General features: G+C 35.5%; 1 long non-coding RNA gene across 1 annotated transcript in view; it reads left to right on the top strand.

Moving 5' to 3' along the window:
* LOC311581279 overlaps positions 1–18,450 on the top strand; it is a 36,978-nt gene extending 18,528 nt beyond the window's left edge. The window contains exons 3-5 of the long non-coding RNA XR_014773733.1: positions 11,794–11,890; positions 15,996–16,132; positions 17,684–18,450. This is a non-coding gene — a long non-coding RNA (uncharacterized lncRNA). The remainder of the gene's footprint in view (positions 1–11,793; positions 11,891–15,995; positions 16,133–17,683) is intronic.
* Positions 18,451–19,053: the final 603 nt, after the last annotated feature.

Below are 19,053 nucleotides of genomic sequence, written 5' to 3'. Positions count from 1 at the left end.
TTGATCACAGTTTGGACAGTCAGTCTACTATTAACAGTAGAGATAAGAACAGTTCCTCGGTCCAGTGGCTATTCTGCCATACTTGTTTCTTGGATGCCCCATCATTGTCAATGAAGTTGATTGGAGGTTCAGCCAGGAGAAGATGGGTCTCTCAGTCAGAAAAGCCCTTTATTGCTAAATGCCATATTCTGTAGTTCTCTGAAGTGTTTGAAGGCCATCTACCTATTTACTATAATGCATATTTATCTATCTATCTATTCTATGTATCTATCTACTTATCAATTGCTCAACTTATCTATGTCAGATTATCTAAATAGACAAGAATTGCTTGTTTTTAACTATGCACTATCTATTTAACCTTGAAAACATGTGCAAGAAACTAAATAAAGCGTATTCTGTAACTAAACTAGTATCTTACAAGACTACAAGTAAGATTTATAAGTGACTAACTACTAACTTTCACCTCCAACCATCCTGAACAGTTTGTACTAGTTAGCTCTCATATGACTAGAACTTTACATCACATTTTAGTTATATAAAAACTATACATTAAGGAAATGTCAAACAAACGTTATCAACTTACAACATGTACAATAATTGAACAAAATAATGTTAAATTTCTATTGATCTGTAATACCACTGTAAAATATTTGAGGCTAATAGATCCAATAATCTACTTTATATCTTACAGTGCTCCCTTTTATCCTTGCCTTTTGCAACCTTTCCCCTAACACTAGATAGCATAGAAAGGTCAGAGAGAAAAAGGATAGATGGGAGAAAGAAAGATATCCCTAAACGTAGTCTTTACTCTCTTAAAACCAACCCCACCTAGACAATGACAAACATTGGTAACCCACCAAAAACACCCACCCCACCTATTAGGGATGGAGGTGTCATGTTTTCAAGATTACTTTTTGCTGTCTGGGGACAAAATTTTGGGTACCCTGAGAAAAATAAGATATTGGCCAAGTGCTGGAAAAGCTAGCTGTATCTGTTTCTGTCCAGTCTTTTTGGGATTGATCTTTTGGGTTAGCCCTTATAAAGTTGATGTGCATGCAAATTCTTGAGGAAACAGCAGCTGAAGCAGTCTTCTAGGTTGAATCACCTGACTTAGCTGCTTTGTCTTCATTATTAGCTGTTTTTTTTTTTCCTTGCACTGAAAATAAGCAAACTTTTAAAAGTATTAGTATAGGTACATTTCTACATATATATGAAATATGCAAGGTGTACAAATTTTCTGATGATAAACATCTGCCCTATTTTTGAGCAGGTGGAAGACATCAAATTTATACATCTGTTTGAACTGTAATATCCATGCTGTATGTAAGAATGACATGTCACAAGGATCAGGTAGCCCTTAAGATTACTTTGCTATATGAACACATTCATGTTTCAGGTAATAGAATTTCCTTCCTGGTCAGACCTAACCCATATATGTTTTGGCAGTAACCATGCTTTTTCACTCCCTGTAGCTATATAAACACACTCACTTCCCATCTCAAAACTATTGCAGGTTTCTATTTCATTCTCAACATATCCTTATAGTATGTTAGTTGTACTCATTCCTCAATTTTTTCAATAACCCAGTGTCACTCAGCTGTTGTTGTCCCTTCATCACCAACATTAAGAAAATTTAAAGTCAACAAAGCATTATTTAATCTGTCCCTGGGAATCCTTACCATTCCTTTTAGTTTTATAAGCATCTCTTTTAAGGCATGATTTGCTCTTTCTCCAAATGCTTGTCCTGTAGAACTGTGTGGTATACCAGTAGTGTACTTTATATTATAATATGAAAAAAAGTACTTCATCTTATTGAATACATATGCAGGAGCATTGTCAGTCTTAATTTATGCAGGTATTCCCACAATTGCCATCATTTCCAATAAGTGTGTAATTATACAAGCAGCCTTTTCAGAACTTAAAGCAGTGGCCCATTGAAAACCCTGAGTATGGATAAATGATATGATGTGTGTACCTTTGTTTTCCAAATTCTGCAAGGTGAAACACATCCATCTGCCAGATTTCATTCCCTTTGGTACCCCTAAGGGGTACTTCCAGTGAACAATGGAGTTTGGTTATACAAAGAACAGGTAGGACACATTTCAATTATGTCTTTGTCTTGTTGCAAAGAAATAAAGATTTTTTTTTCTTTAAACCGTTACTGTTAACGTGACACTTTTCATGAAAATTTGAGGCTTCTAACGTAGTTCCTTTTAGTAATTGGTCAATTTCCTCATTTCCTTGTGCCAATGGACCTGGTAAACCTGTATGTGAATGAATACACAAGGGACAGTTTCTACTTCTGATTTCCTGTTGCAATTCCATAAATAACAAAGCCAATTCTTAGTTATCAGGAATAAATTCAGTAGTTTCCATCTACAAAACAACTCTTTCTGCATATTGAGAGTCAGTAACTATATTAAGAGATTCAGGAAAATCTAACAGCACCATGAGGATTGCATACAAATCTGATTTTTATATTTATGTATATCGGCTTTTTATCATCTTAGCATTTTATCTGACTTATAACCTGCTATTCCCATCCTGTTTGCATCAGTATAGAAGGTTGATGCCTCTAGAATGGGTGCTCTCTTTACAATACAAGGAAGTATTCTGTTAGTTCTTTTTATAAACTGTATACATTTACTTTTTGGGTATCGGTTATTAATTTATCCTAAGTAGTTACTACAAGCTCTTTGACAATCTTCATTGATTACCCATGATGATATAATCTCAGCATTGGTAAGAGGCACTACAATTTCCCTCAGTGTCTGTTCCTGACAGTTGAAGCAGTCTTATTCTACTTTTTATAATTAATTCATAATTTTTATGTATACATACAACTTTTTACTTTGTTTATGTGCTAAGAAAATCCATTCCATGATTTTATCTTCCTTTCCTATAATGAGCCCTGTAGGATTAAGAGATGAAGTCAAAAATACAATCACGCTTAGGATAAATTCTATCTACATATGCATCTTGTAGTCTTTGTTCTGCCAGATTTAACTCTTTTTCTGCTTCAGCAGTTAGACACCTTGCATTGTTTAAATCTGAATCCCCTTGCAATGTTTGAAACAAGTTACTTAACTCATAAGTAACTAATTCAATTGCAGGCCTCAGTCAGTAATATCTCCCATCAATTTGTGAAAATCGTTGAGTTTGCAAGAGGTCTCTACGGATCTGTACCTTTTGTGGTAGAATTTTTTGTTGAGTTATTTTATAGCCCAAATAGGTAATTGAATCTCCTATTTGTATTTTTTTTCTGGAGCAGCCTATAATCCCTAGCATGACAGAATCCTTAAACATTTTCTCTAAAGTGTCTGCATCAGAATCACCCAACAAAATATTATCCATGTAATGGTAGGCTGAGGAATTGCCTACAAATTATTTCTGATGGTGGTTGCACAAAGTATTGACATAAAATTGGACTATTCAACATTCCCTGTGGAAGTACCTTCTTCATTGCATCACTACTGTTCAGAGTAGGTACTGAGAAATCAAACCTTTCCCTATCCTGCTCATACAAAGGTAATGTGAAACAACAGTATTTTAAGTCAATTATTATTGAGGGCTGTGACCTAGGTAACAAAAAAGGTAAGAAATTCCAGGCTGTAAAGGACCTATTGGTTGAATTACTCTATTCATTGCTCTTATATACATTACCATCCTCCATTTTCCTGCTTTCCTTTTTACAACAAACACAGGGGAATTCTGTGGGCTGGTAGACTCTTCTATTTGGTGAGCCCTTATAAGTACAACAACTGCTCTTGCACCAGTTTTTGAAGTGCCTGCAATTTCTCTTTTGTTATGGGCCAATGCTGTTGTCACACAAGTCTGGTTAATATCCATTTTAAGGGCAAGGCTGTTGGTGTATCAGCAGTGGCCCTTTTAATAAATTTGGAAACTCAATACCTATGAAGTTCTGTTTGGGCAACGGGCATAGCTTGTGATTTTTCTTGACTACACACATCAACACCTTCCCCTGAAGCATCGCCCATTTCACCCTTATTTTCATCATCGTCTGTCTCTGTGATTGCAGGAGTATTAGAGTTCTCCATTGTTATAAAAAATCCCATGAATTCATGGGTATGTCAGCCACAGAGGGCCTCAGCTTCCTTGTTGGAACTTCTGGCCCCACACACTTAATCCACCATACATTCCACACTCCACTGTCTCTCCCTCCATCGACTTCAGATATCTATTTATGTTCCCTTCTGAGTAAGATTCAAGCATCCTACTTTGGGCCCTTCCTTGTTACTTAGCTTCATTGAGTATATGGGTTGTAGCAGATTATACTGTACATTATTACTAAAAATCACTTATAAGGTAGTACATACTATGTCTGTCTTTCTGGGTCTGGGTTACCTCACTTAGGATAATCTTTTCTAGTTAAAATCATTTGCCTGAAAATTTCATAACATCTTTGTTTTCAATAGCTAAGTAATATTCCATTATGTAAATATACCTCTTTTTAATGCATTCTTTGGTTGAGGAAACAACTAGGTTGTTTCCAGTTTCTGGCTATTAAAAATAAAAGTGCTGAACATAGTTGAGCAAGAGTCCTTGTGGGATGGTGAATAATTTCTTGGGCATATTCCCAGGAGTAGTATAGCTGGCTCTTGAGGTATACTATTCCCATATTTATGAAAACCACCAGATTGATTTCCAAAATGGTTGTACAAGTTTTCAATCCCACCAACAATGGAGGGGAATTTACTTGCTCCACATCTTTCTCAAAATATGTATTTACTTGAGGTTTTTTTATCTTAGCCATTCTGACAGGAATAAAAATGAAATCTCAGTCATTTTGACTTAATTTCCTGGTGTCCTTGGACATTGAACATTTCATTAAGTGCTTCTTGGTTAGAAGACATTTCTCTGATGAGATTTTGTGGTTTAGCTCTGTACTCCTTTTTTTTAAATTGGGTTATTTGTCTTGTTGGTGTTGAATTCCTCAAGTTATTTATGTATCTTGGATGTTAGCCTATGTCTACACACTGAGGTGGCCTATTTATTAAGAATTTTTCTTCTTCCTTAAGAGTCATGGATAACTTCCCATACAAGTGACATTAGGAAGAAGTGTTAAGCAAGCAGTGGCCTCTGGGATTGGGTTGGGAATACTTGTTTTTTGTTTGTTTGTTTGTTTGTTTAGCTTGACTGTGCCTCCTGATCCAGAAGTGTTATCTGAGAGAAAAGAATATCTAAAACTACAAGTTGCCATATAATAGACAGCAAGGTTATTTGTAGCAGATAAATAAGCTAACACTATAGTTCTTCCTACTAACTTTTCTCCTTCCTTAAGATTTTCTTAAAAAAAAAAAACTTTGGAATTAATATCCCAATGAATCATAGACCACAAAGGAAGAATTGGATTTGAAAATCATGACAGTTGTTTCTGGTGAGACCCATGCCCCACCCCCACAAAGACTCAACACTAAATTGCAGCAATGGTAAGTACAAACCACAGAATTTAAAGAGGTTCTTCCTCTCAATGTAATACAAGCCAGTGTCTTCTGGAATTAGTTTCCTGCCATTCTTGCTATCGTTCATCTTATTGCTCCTTTCCAGATCCAGACACTTCTGGATAGGTGAAGATGATGGCTTTCTCAGTACCATTTCTGCTAATGACATCCCATAAGCAAAGATATGTACAAACTCCAGATACAAATGTCTAATTCCCTTCTTGGTAGCCTGCTATCCTTCCTCTTGATACCCTATGAGCATATAAAGGAGAGGACGTCCCCCTCAGGAACAGTCATAGGGGAGGGGAATAAGGGGAAAATGGGAGGGAGGGAAGAATGGGAGGATACAAGGGATGGGATAACCATTGAGATGTAACAAGAATAAATTAATGAAAACAATTGGCTTAAAAAATGTCTAATTCCCTCTACCCACCTGAAGAAAACTTCACTGAAGCACATACTTATCAAAGCTTTCTATGAAATTGGTGACCTCATGTGCGTGTTCATTGGAAACACATTTCAGTTTAACTTAAAAAAAGTTTATTTTTTTATTTACTCAATTTTCATGCCAATTGTACTCTCATTTCTCTTCTCCGGACCCCATCCTCCTTTCCTCATCCTGCTTCCTCCCTCCCCTAGCCTTCTGAAACAGGGATCCCTCCTCCCATGTCAACTGACCCCAGCCTATCAAGTATCGTCTGGACTGCCTGCATCCTCTTCCTCTGTGACCTGGCAAGGCTACCCAGACAGAGGGAAGTGATCAATAAAGGGCACCAGAATCCATGTCAGAGGTAGCCCCTAATCCTCATATTATGACTCACAAGAAGACTAGGCTGCCTATTGATGTCATCTGACCAGGGGGTCTAGGACCTCACCGTGCATGGTCCTTAGTTGGTGCATCAGTCTCTTCAAGTTCCCTGTCCCTCCCTCCAGGCCCAGATCAACTATGTACATAGCAGTATTATTCGTAATAGCCAAAACCTGGAAACAACCTAGATGTCCCTCAACTGAAAAATGGATAAAGAAACCGGTACATTTACACAATGGAGTACTACTCAGCTATTTAAAACAGAGAAAACTTGAAATATGCAGGCAAATAAATGGGACTGAAGCAACCATCCTGAGTAAGGTAAAGACACACGTGGTATATACTCATAAGTGGATATTAGCCACACAATATAGAATATCCACACTACAATACACAGACATAAAGAAGCTCAATAACAAGGAGGCCCTAGGGAAGATGCTTAATTCTCATTCAGAAGGATAAATAGAATAGACATTGGAAGCAGCTCAACATTTTTGTTTATCTTATTATGAGTGATCGTCTCTAGGCAACTCCTTGATGACTTCCTGCTTGTTAGTCATTATTCTATAGTCAGTTTCTGGCTCTAAAACAGCCACTGATAACAATAACAAATGAAGAAAAGATATTTTCACCCAGTTAAAAGTATTTAGAGCCCCAAACATGGAAGCAATGGTACTCTTTCACATATTAAACATATTAGATTTATTTGTTTCATTTTCTCTGTGTCATAGATTGAAAAGCCCTATGAAATAGGTTTTCTTTGCTTAATTGCTTCACCACCTTCCCTCCTCTTCCTCTTTCTGTTCTTTCTTTTCTCCTTTTCTTTATCTTCCTATTCTTATTTTTAATTTTTCTCTCTTCCTATGTTCTACCATCTCAATTTTCTTTCTAATTCTCTCCTTTATCCTTTCCTTCTGTCATTTTCTCTTTCCCTTTTCACTATACCCTTTCCTTTGTTTTCTTCCTTATTTCTGATCCCTCCATGTTCTGTCTCTCCCTCTTTTCTGAGCACAGTAGTGGCTTTATAAGTCTAATTCCACATTTTTACCTTTATTGATCTAGTGCCTGGACATCCCTAATGTCTGCACATATTATAGAATAGTATATAAAAATCAAAGATTATTTTTTGCATGCTTAGGTTATAACATGAAATACTCTGAAGGAATTTTATTATTGGAAATCCTTCTTTATAAAAGCTTTTACTCTAGGACTCACTCTTTTTCATTTTGAATAATAATAACTTATTTAAAACTTTGTGAGTAGACTGAAGGGGACAGCTCACTGGAGAGTAACAAGAGTACTTCCTGTAGCCTATAGTTGCTTCCTTATGTATAAACCTCAGTGACTTATTGATCAATTCCTTATGCATCTTATTTTTCCACAATCCTGGAACGGATACCATATAGCTAAATAAACAGACTTAATTAATCTGACCTTTTCTTCACGACAAAATTAGCTTAATAGATATTTATTCTCCAGACTGATTAATTAAGAAAATGCTTATTTCTATTTGGCTAAGCTAGATTGGAGACATAGCTGCTGCAGTTCAAAGCAGATGTTTTCATACTTTTCTCATCTGTTGTCTGGAATCATGTGCTAACCCTCATACTGCATAGCATCAGAGATGCTATTTGACTTCTGTTTTTCTCCTAGAAGTTCTTCCTGAAGACAACAATGGGAGTTTATTGGATTATAACTTTGTGATACATCAGAGTTCATTGAATTCTAATAAAGGCTACATTTCACTTCTAGTGAATGAGCTCTATATCTATGTTATATTTCTACAAGGAGCTACAGAAGCATTCATTAAATATGAATTCATGTTGTTTTTGAAAATAATACTTTAAAGTGTCTATTTTAATCTGAATTAATAGTTTCTTGACAATACTGAGATAAGTAAATCTCATTCAATTATTTGAATCTTGATTCATTAGATTGCTTTAAGGTATCCATCCACCGGAGAAAACAACCCACAACACGGGGTGACACCAATTAAAAGTCTTTGTGAGCCAGCTAACTACTTCTCTTGATGTTTGTGCCTCAGAGTAGTCCTGAGCCTATCTTGGAATAAACTTTCAAGCACAAAACCTATACTCTGTGTTGACACACCTTGGCTAGCAAGAACAGTTAGCCAGAAGTGCAACTACAGAAGCCAAAAAGCAAGATTAGGACTTTTAGGGACATTCCAAGAACAATAGACTTGGAGTTATTAGGTATTTCTTTTCACTCTAACTGATATTGCTGCCAAGGTGCTGCATTCCAGGGCCTGGAAGGTACTTCTGTCATGGCATCAGGTGTGCTAAGGTCTGGGGCTTATTAAGGTTTGGTGGCATGTAACAAGATAGGCCACACATAATATGCAAAATATTGGTTTCTTTTTATTGTTGTTGTTATTTTTGTTAAACTGGTGTATCTATTGCTTTATTTTTTATCATATTGGGAAAATAGCAAGTAAATAACTGAAGGCAAAATATTGGTTAATAATTAATATAGGTCTATCTTTCTTAGATACATGTTTTAGTGACATTATAAATTAAATGGACATTTCCCCATCAGTATGTACTTAGTTAATAGAGAAGTACCTCATCATAATTTTTAGAAAATATTGGATATAGCTTTACACATGACATATTGAATTAAATTCCTTATGTTCATCTCTCAGCCCCCACATGGTTGCTTACAACGATCTAAAATTCTGTGTCCAATGGACTCTATGAATTCTTATTATCTGAGAGGGCAGAAGGCATTCATGTGGTATGTAAACATACATTTAGGAAAAACATTTAAGATTAATCCTTTTTTAATGTACAAATTTCTTATAGTAGCAGTTATTTAATTTTTTGAATAATGTCCATTTGAATTTCTAAATATTGGGCACTTAGTTTAAGTTAATGATTTTTACTTAACACACTATTATGATTAGATTTTTGTGCTTTGAGACTTAGTATGCTGTCTTTATCATTTTAACATTTTACTGACAAATATACTGTCTCTCAAAGATTGTGATTCAAGTTGAAATCCTCCTTTTAATACTGTGCATAAAAAAGGAGATGGGCTTCAGTAAAAATAGAATTACATACTCTCATCAGTCAAACAGAAATTATAAAAATGTGTTGGTAACATAACACAATAATATACCTCCTCTTTACAAAATAGTACAGTGTTGCCACTAGAATTCATGACATGAAAGTTGCAAAGGGAGCCAAGTCTCCTCTGACTTGGTGGGTAGTCATGCACAGAGTTATAAAGTTGGAAGACTGGTGCTTTGCTTTAGTTGTTGGTCATGTAAAAAATAAGATATCCACTGGTTGCCACTCTAAATACTTACCCCAACCAAGGTTCTTTTCTGTAACAGGTACAGAAACCCTTATTTATTAAGTCAGTGAGATTTGCCTTTTCTCCTGTCTTTGACCAGCCCTCCACATATGTCTTTTAGAAGCTTCTAATCTCTCTCCTTTGAAAAAGAGGAAATCTGCATGCTTATTTTCCATAAGACCATGCTTAATTGTACTCTTTTTGCATTGAGTGGAACTCCTGTCCATAGCTTTAAACAAGATTGCATAAGTCAAGCACGAGACTTATCTTAGGGAAGTTTCTTAGAACACAAGGTACTCAACCTTATTTTTTAAAAAAATACATTGTACCTTCATTTTCATTGAATTCGTTTTTATATTTTTTATTTTTACATATAAATTTATATTATTACACATATGTAAAATGAGCTACGTGCAGCAAGAAGGATCATTAAACAATTAGGAATTATATAAATGCTACATTAATAATGTTTTGGTTCAGGATTTTAAAAGGGAAATCACCCAGCAGACTAAGCTCTATGGGATAAACAGTCATTCATTGACAAGTTTTATTGGTTTTTTTTCTGGTTGCTTAGGTACCTTCAGTGTCTTATATGGTAAGAAAGAGATACTCAATATAGATGTAACTGAATGTAAACAGGCGTCCTCTTATTACTATTTCAAAACTTAACTATTACTATAGAGTATGATCAAAACCCATTTTCTTTTATGAAACATTAACATTTTGGTTAAGTGTTGATGTGTAGTAACATGATTTACTCTTTAAGGCTCACTGAAACAGTTCTAGGAAGAATCATTTCAATTTGAGTATAAACATTTGAAATGCAATGATATTATACAGTGACCTCCAGGTGTCAATCAGGATACAGTTTTAGGGTTTTTAGCCAATGGTCTATGGTTTCTGGTCTTTCCGTTAAACCATAATGGCTTCAAAAATTGTACAAATTTCAGGAAAGAGAAAGTCTATTATTTTCATTTAGTTCTATGACAGAAATATTAAGTTGTATGGTTAATGGTAACAAAAAGATAAAACTTGGAATGACTTGGATTTTGAAATAGGAGGGAAAAGTATCTAACAAACTATATTTTAAGGAAAGAAAATTAAAGATTTTTGATATTCTTCCTCTAGATGGGGGAAGTTGAGTCCATTTATAATTGGAAAATGGAAATACTAATAAAAATGCTATTATAATCCTTTAGCAGGTTTAATGTAATTTAGGACACATGCTTTGGAATAGTAGATCACATACAGATGAATTATAATGTTCTCTTTTGTAGAACTTGAAGCAGTGAATGATTTCAATGTTTTTCTTTTCTAGTCTATTGACTCTAAGATGTAGAAAATGTTTATATAAGGCCATGGTAGTGTTTAGAACAGTTTGCTATATGTTCTAGACCCCCGATTAGCTAAAAATTAAGCATTACTTATTTCTATCATAAAACCACACCTAAAATGAGGTGTGTCTTATTGTTGCATAGTTAGCATAAGACCTAATATCATGGAAGAATGTGCTATGACTACCTTGTTCCAATTGCTTTGCAACCATGTTTTTGCTTCACAAAAGATTGCTATGGCTGACTTGTTCTGCTTCTGTAATCCTTCCTATTTGCCTCCCAAATTCCCTATTTGGAAATCCCCTATCTCTGAGCTATGGAATTCCTTATCTTGCCCATGTTCGATGCTATCCTCTTGAACTGCACTATAGGATGAGGCGACGCATGCATATGAATTTTAAAAAGTTTCCTTAATTGTAAAATTGCTTGCTTTAATTAATGTGGCCATGATGGTGATGGTTTGGGTGTGTATCTTTCTCCTCAAATGTTTGTGATTAACAGATATAGGCCTTGGCATTGTGCCTTTACGGTTGAATATTAATGACTTTAAAGAAAACCCAGGACTAGACAGACACAAACTTATGAACTGGGGTTTACTAGTCATGTGATTGCCTTGTGATGTCTCAGAGGGTATCAGAAATAAGACCTCCAGTAGGTGAAGCCTCTAGACATTTTGTCTCTGAAACCATGACCTAAAAAACCTTGTTTTTTAAATGAAGCCTCAGTCTTTCTTTTTCTTTTTTTTTTCTTTTTCTTTTTCTTTTTTTCTTTTTTTTTTTTTTTTTTTTTTTTTTTTTTTTTTTTGCTATTTTTGTTGTTAGAGTTACCACAGAACTAATGCATGAACTTATAACCTAATTTCTTTCTGTTAAAGGAGCATGAAGAGCTACAGAAAGTCAACGGCCACTGAGGGAGGGAGAATTCTTTTTTTCCAAAGATGACTCTCCTGGCAGGTTTCCCAATCCTAAAAGGTCAGCCTAAACATGTGCACAGCACTAACTGGATTCAGACACACACACACACACACACACACACACACACACACACACACACACACACACACATTAATAATTATAGAAGAAAAGGTCATGAATGTGAAAGGAAAGGAAGTGTTTAGCAAGCGGGAAAAGAAAGGGTGTAAATAACATAAATACAAGGTAACTCATGTGTAAAATTCTAGAAACAAGATGGCACTCAAAGAAAGAATAAGCAGGCTACCAAGATGAGACTTGATAGCCTATAACCATATAGTGGGGGAGGAGGTCCCCCTCGGTCTTATATCTAGTGGAGGGGAATAGGGTGAAAGTGGGAGGGAGGGAGGAACGGAATGACACAAGTGATGGGATAACAATTGAGTAGTAATCTGAATAAATTAATAAAATTTAAAAATTTAAAAAGGGCACAAAGGATGAGAAACTAAAGGATATATTCAAAAAAGGAGGTTTTCTTCATTCATTCTGCCAACTATTTTTACAAAATTTTGTATAGTAAGTAAAAATATGATCCAATGTTCCAAGAAAGTAATATTGAATTAAAGATGTTTAGTTTTTACGATTCCTGTTTAGTGACAAAAGGGAATGTTCTAGCACCTCCTGTAACAAAAGTCAGAGATTTATGAGGGAATAATGTAGCTTCATATGTGGAAAATTTAATGAGTGATGAGGTCATCCTTTGCAATGAGGTATTTCAAATTTGGTATTAAAAAAATAGAAGAGCAAAATGGGTATTCTATAGCAAGAGGAATGATTAATAAAACTTAATCGGGTGCACACTGGAGTTGGAAGTGTTTGTAATTTGCAAAGAACTGAGTTTCTTTTCTTCATCATGAGGATCAAGGTGGATGTACAGCACTGGAAAGGGGATAACGACAAATAAAAACCCTATATTCAGGGGGAAAAGAAAGTGTGGTGTGTACTTTTATGTGTTCAGTGTGTGTATAGTCAGGGTAGTAGCAGTAATCAGTTTACATTTTAAAATATTTTTAATAATTTATGAAGTGTGAGTTGGAGGAAAGAATTGACAGGCCAAGAGTGGGACTTAGTGGAGCTTATTTAGAATGGTATATTCCTTGCATCTATTTAAAAAAAAAACTCACTATGAAAAATCAAATGCAATATTCTCTTGTAATACACTTATGCATTACATTTATGCATGTTCTATTTTATTTTGAGACATAAGTCATGTTTTATATATTGATGTATGAGGATAATATGCTAAAATTGAAAATAATTCACTTCTCACATTTTGACTTACTTATATAAAGAAATATTTGTCATAGTATGAGCAGTGCAAATAAAAGCTGTCCTATTTTTTCCTATTTCAAAAAGCTATGTAATTCAAATACATCTGATTTATATCGATTTTAAATTTAGCACTGAGAGAAAACACTTACATGCTCTATAACATTGTTAAGCATCACAAATAAAATTAGAAGATAAATTGTCATTGCTTTCTCATGCTGTAAATTAGATGACTCACCGTGCAGAGAAAATGACTCCATCATGATTGGCTAGTTTATAATTCGAGTTATAATTTGGGCACTGCGATGCGTTCCCTGTCACAGATTCATGAGCTATCATTAGATCACACAGTTTTGTCTCGAGTTCAGTTAGGCAAGAGAAGACTGGGATCATTTATTAAATAAAAGTCAAGAAACAGCATCTGGTTTCTCCTTATCCTGTGCCCATATCATCTAGGAAAACCTTTTTGTTTCCTAAACTGTTCTTGATAGAGACATACATGAACAATTTTCCTATTGTAACATTTTTAGACACCTTCTAATTGTGTTTTAAAATCCCACTTGTTTTAGTTGGGAAGGTTGATTGTAGAGATAAGTATCTATGAAAATGTGCTTGGTTGAAAGAAATGAAGTGCAGGGACCTAGACAGGGTCCCAGTAGACACAGCTGTAGCAGCCTCGTTCTAGGTCTCTCTCAAGTTGTTCTAAGAAGTACAATATTTTTTCTCAGAGAACTATGGCTGTGCCTGTCCATGGGCTCCAGAGCCTGGTACGTTCTCCATGCTCAGACATCCTGTGCCTCTCATTTTTCTTCCTCTTCTTTCTTCTTTTTCCTCTTCTTTCTTCTTCTTCTTCTTCTTCTTCTTCTTCTTCTTCTTCTTCTTCTTCTTCTTCTTCTTCTTCTTCTTCTTCTTCTTCTTCTTCTTCTTCTTCTTCTTCTTCTTCTTCTTCTTCTTCTTCTTCTTCTTCTTCTTCTTCTTCTTCCTTCTTCTTCTTCTTCTTCTTCTTCTTCTTCTTCTTCTTCTTCTTCTTCTTCTTCTTCTTCTTCTTCTTTTGAGACAGGGTTTCCCTGTGTAGTCCTGGATGACCTGGAGAAGTAAAGGCATGCTCTACCACCACCCAGCCATGCTCACTCATTCTTACTTTATGTTGGAACACTAGGTACCAATAGGGCAGTTGGGTCTGGGTTCTGTTCCCATTACGGCTATTGTTACAAATAGCTTCTTTTTAAGTATGTGTGTTATTTAACAGAATTTCTTCCTAGCCAGTTAACAGGGTTTCATCTAGAAACTGATGTTTATTGCCATTGGTACATGTGAATTAGTTTGTTTTGTTTTTTGCAATGAAAGGAACATCACATAGGCATCATAATACACCAGTATTGACATTTGTTCCTCAGGGGATGCCTCAAGTATATTATAGCATACTTTTATTTTAATGAAAATCTCTCTTTCTTGATTCCACTACCTCACAGAATATCTAAGAAAAAAAAATCCCAAAAGAGAATGGACAAACACTGACAGTTTAGTCCCTACGACTATGCACTCTCTATAATAAGGATCCAACACTTTGGGCTGAATGTTGAGAAGAGTGAAAGATACATTTCAAAAAGAGATCCCATAAAGAAGAATATTCCTGAAGATTACCTTAATGCAGTTTCTTTAATACAAAATGTGAAAATATAGTATGAGCAAATGCTCAGTTACAGGAATGAAGGAGAATACACAGAAGCTACCTCCCAATTCCAAACATTGTTAGCATGAAAATTGGAGAAAGGGAAAAAAAGGGCGAGAAACTTCAGAATAATGACTATATGAATGACTGCCACACTGGCAGATATCAGGGAAATTAGGATAAGAGTGTATGCAAGGTTTTTACTGTAAAATAAGGAAAAATGGTCACTGTCAATCTGTTGTAAGCCACAGGTATTCAAATTTCATATATATAAATTTGTGATAATATATATATATATACATACACACACACAACTAACATGTATGCATATATAATGCACTAATTTTTATCCATTTTCTTTGTTATATTTACATAAAGTTTGTCTTTTATTTTGTGGGGGGTGTGTGTGTGTGTTTGCGGTGTATATATGGCATTTTTATGCTAGTATACTCACTAGTGAATGTACATGTAGAAACCAGATATCAACATATTATGTGCCATCGTCTGTTGCTCTTCTTATTGTTTAAGTAAAGTGAACTCACTGAACACAAAGAGCATCAACAGCCTCAGGTGGCTAGTCAATGAGCCTTGAGGAACCAACTTTCTCTGCCAACTTGAGGCTGGGGCTTCAGACATTTTCTGGCTTTTTATGGTGGTGTTAGAGGTCTGCACTTATGTCCTCACGCCTTAGTAAAAACCATATCAATCACCAAATCAGCTCCCCAGATCCTATTACCTTTTTAGGTAGATAATTTTGACACTATAATATTGAATATAATAACAAAATTTCAGACAACAGTAATATTTATGTATACATTGCTATATAGGGAGCAATGACACTAACAGTGAGCTTTATGGGTAGTAATGTGTGGATGTTGGGTTCAGTGTGCATCCTACATGGCTAAGAAATGAATTGCCAGATGATAAAATATTGATTGAGTGCATCAATAAAGCCATGAAACAATAATGACCCTGAGTGACAGTGGCCTTAAACTGATAGTCTGTGGTCAGATACACTTGTCATCAGTTTGATTTTTTGGAGAAAGAACATGAGAAAAATCTTACCATTTCAACCACACAGGTATCCATGCCCTACATCCTAAAGAAAAGATGATGGGACCAAAGTAATTTCTTTGTATATGCTATGTTATAATTTTTTGCCAGGATCCAAGAAGAGCCAAAGTGTGTCAACTTTATCTTTGAGTCTGAAAGCTGCAAGACTGTGTTTGTTCCTTTAATCCTTATATCCTAATGGGCCAAAATCAATATTAGATGCCTTTCCAATATGGTAAACAAAGCAGGTATGAACCTTGACCTTTTGTAGTTGGAAGTCTTATCTGGGAAACAGTTAATGAACTAGTGGATATATAAATAACTGCACAACCACATTTACTGCCTGAGGTGGGCAGAATGTTAGGAAAGAATAAACATGGGTGGGATCCCAATTTAGCTTGAGTATTCAGAAAGGGTTATTAATATTTGAAAAGCATGGTATTTAGGTTAGACCCAGATGAAAAAAAGAGGCAAGTCATAGCATAACAATGTAACAAACTATTTTAGAAGCAAGGAAAAAGGAATTCAAAGACAGAGAAATGAGTTAGCATGAAAAGTGTGAGTGAAACTTCATTAAAAGGATAAACGAGGTTTGATAAAATATCAAAAAGAAGGTATATGAGCAGAAATGAGGGGCACTGAAAGAGAGGCACTTCTCCCAGAATTTGTTACAAGTCTGTGGGAATGCACAGTTTGTGAGACTGGACATAGCTAATAAAATAGAGGTCCCAGGAGCTTATGGACAGTCATTATGGAGCACGGGTGACAGTGATCCAAGGGAAGCTCGTCTTAGAGTCTTTGCAAACTTTTAAATCTCATGGTGTAGTAAAGTACTTAATAATAAGTACCAAATATATCTGATTGATAAGTAGAAAGAAGAATGGGTGGCAAAGCAGATGGAGAGAGGAGTAAAGAAAGAAATAGGTAATATATCCTCTTCACAATCACAAGAGAAGAAACCTGGAAAACATTCTATTGAGAGTGAGTGTGGATGTAGGTCAGGAAGCTAGAGAAGGAACCATGAATAGCAGAGATAAAGAGGGTCACAGAATACATGTGACATGAAGCAGAACACTGTGGGAGGAAGAGTCAAAAGGGACAAGGGGCCTGAGTTTGGGGGAAGGAGTATGAGAGGAGAACCAACTAAGACAAAACAAGTATGGAAATGCCATTAAAGAAACCTGCCATTTTGAATCATAGTTAACTTTTAATTAATAAAACAAGTGAGTACACATATCTCACACATACAAATGCATACAGAAACCCTGTGTTTTAATAAACATTGTGGATAGATCGAATAAGAGGTCTGCATTTAAATATTCATGGTTTAGCATTAATATTTCATAAGCCTCTGGTCTAAATGGGAAGAAACTTAACCTCATTGAACATTAGTTTCACTGTTTATAAAACGGGACCAGCAGTAATATCTACCTCATTGGTTACATCCGAATGGTAATAACTAATATTTCTACATTGCTTAATGTACTGGCAGACATATAGAAAACATCATATCAATAACAAGATGATAATGGCTTCAAAATGATGGTAAAAGAAAATGGAAATGTCCTCTTTTGTGCAATGAGACATTTTCTTTCACAATAAAGTATATTTAAATGGTATTTCTTGACATTAAAATTCTAGTCATAATCCTGTGCCTTCTTTCATTCACAATTTGGTTTTTCTGTTATTCAAAAGATATTTAACCAAATAGTTAGTGAATTACAGAAGGTGTGAGATATGCTGCATTTTAAAGAAAGTGACAATTTTGTCTGATGAGCTTATGACTGTCTTCTGCATAGACCATTGAAGATGGACCTGGAAAAATTTGCACAAGCTGCTGGATTGAAAACAGAAGTCTCCTGGGAGCACATTGTTAAAGGCATGCCCTCTACGAACTGGTCACACTTTTTTTTTCTTTGACTCTAAGACACCTGGAAAGACATGGAAAGGATTTAGGAAGCTTCGGGGGCATCAGATTTGTATTTCCTGTGTGGGAGCATGAAAGACTGATGCTTTAGGGTGGCAAGGCAACATTAGGTGCGGTGAGTGGAGGGGTCTGGTAAAGGTAGCAAGAGCAACAAAGGATTATTGATGGAAGAGTTGAAAGGGTAGTTATTGTGTTTCTAAGAGGTTGAAATATCTGTGTGTGGAGAGCCGAGATCAAATGGGTACATGCTTACATGCACTTGGTTTGAGGGGACTGGAGAGCTATCCTAAGTGATGTATCACATTTAATACTCATATCCCTCAGGAGGATGTCTCTCTCTCTCTAGCCTTCAACATTGATGGGAAAATGTTGAAGCTGTGTTTGCATTAGTTCTATGACATCAAAGAAATAGACTACTGTGGAACAAGGATTTAGATCAGAGTCCAAATCCATCAGTAACTGTTTTCTATAGACTGGTTGATGCCAGAGGTAGAATCATAACAGGTTATCCTGAAAAGCAATTGTTTTGAGTATGAAAATGTGGCAGAAAATATAGTTGTTTGAAAACTATATAAACACACCTGCATAAGCATAAACATGTGATGCATAGAGTTAATTGCTGCATATAAAAAAATCCATAGATTCAATAATAAAGATTATATCTAAGTACATAGATGAAAATTTATGTAAATTAAATGTCAATTGCTCAAAATGACAAGAATGTTTATTTGAGTTTTAAATTACAAAGCACAGACAAAAGCATAGGGATGTGGAATAATTTTGAAATCAGTCACATGTCACATAGAAGGAGGTAAAACCTCGTAATTGATATAGAGAAACAACCAGGTGTCCGAGTGCTAGCACAGGGACTTTTCCTAAATCCAAATACAACTGCTTTAAACGGCGGGTGTGGTTCAATACTACTTGTATTGTAGAATGCTATTTATGTTCACATCCTAAAAATGTGTGCGGAGTGAGAGAAAGGGAATATGAGCCAATCTTAATTAATCAGGTGAGTGTAAAAAGAGCAAAAAAGTAAGTCAAAACATGTGTGGAAAGGAATACACATCATTGGGTTGTAGAACTGGTGGCTTTAGGTTCAGAAGGATGAAAAGAGACGAATAAGGAATGGAAGGTTGTACTGGCAAAGATGAGGACACATGTTGCCACTAATCAGTACAGTGATTCAGCAAAGCATAAATAAGGGCACTGGTTTCATGAATCACACTGTTCATGGAGCTA

Source organism: Acomys minous (assembly GCF_964271855.1).
Source record: "Acomys minous genome assembly, chromosome: 13".
In the NCBI taxonomy this organism is placed as follows: domain Eukaryota; kingdom Metazoa; phylum Chordata; class Mammalia; order Rodentia; family Muridae; genus Acomys; species Acomys minous.
The sequence above is the reverse complement of the archived record's forward strand: the minus strand, read 5'-3'. Positions and strand labels throughout refer to the sequence as shown.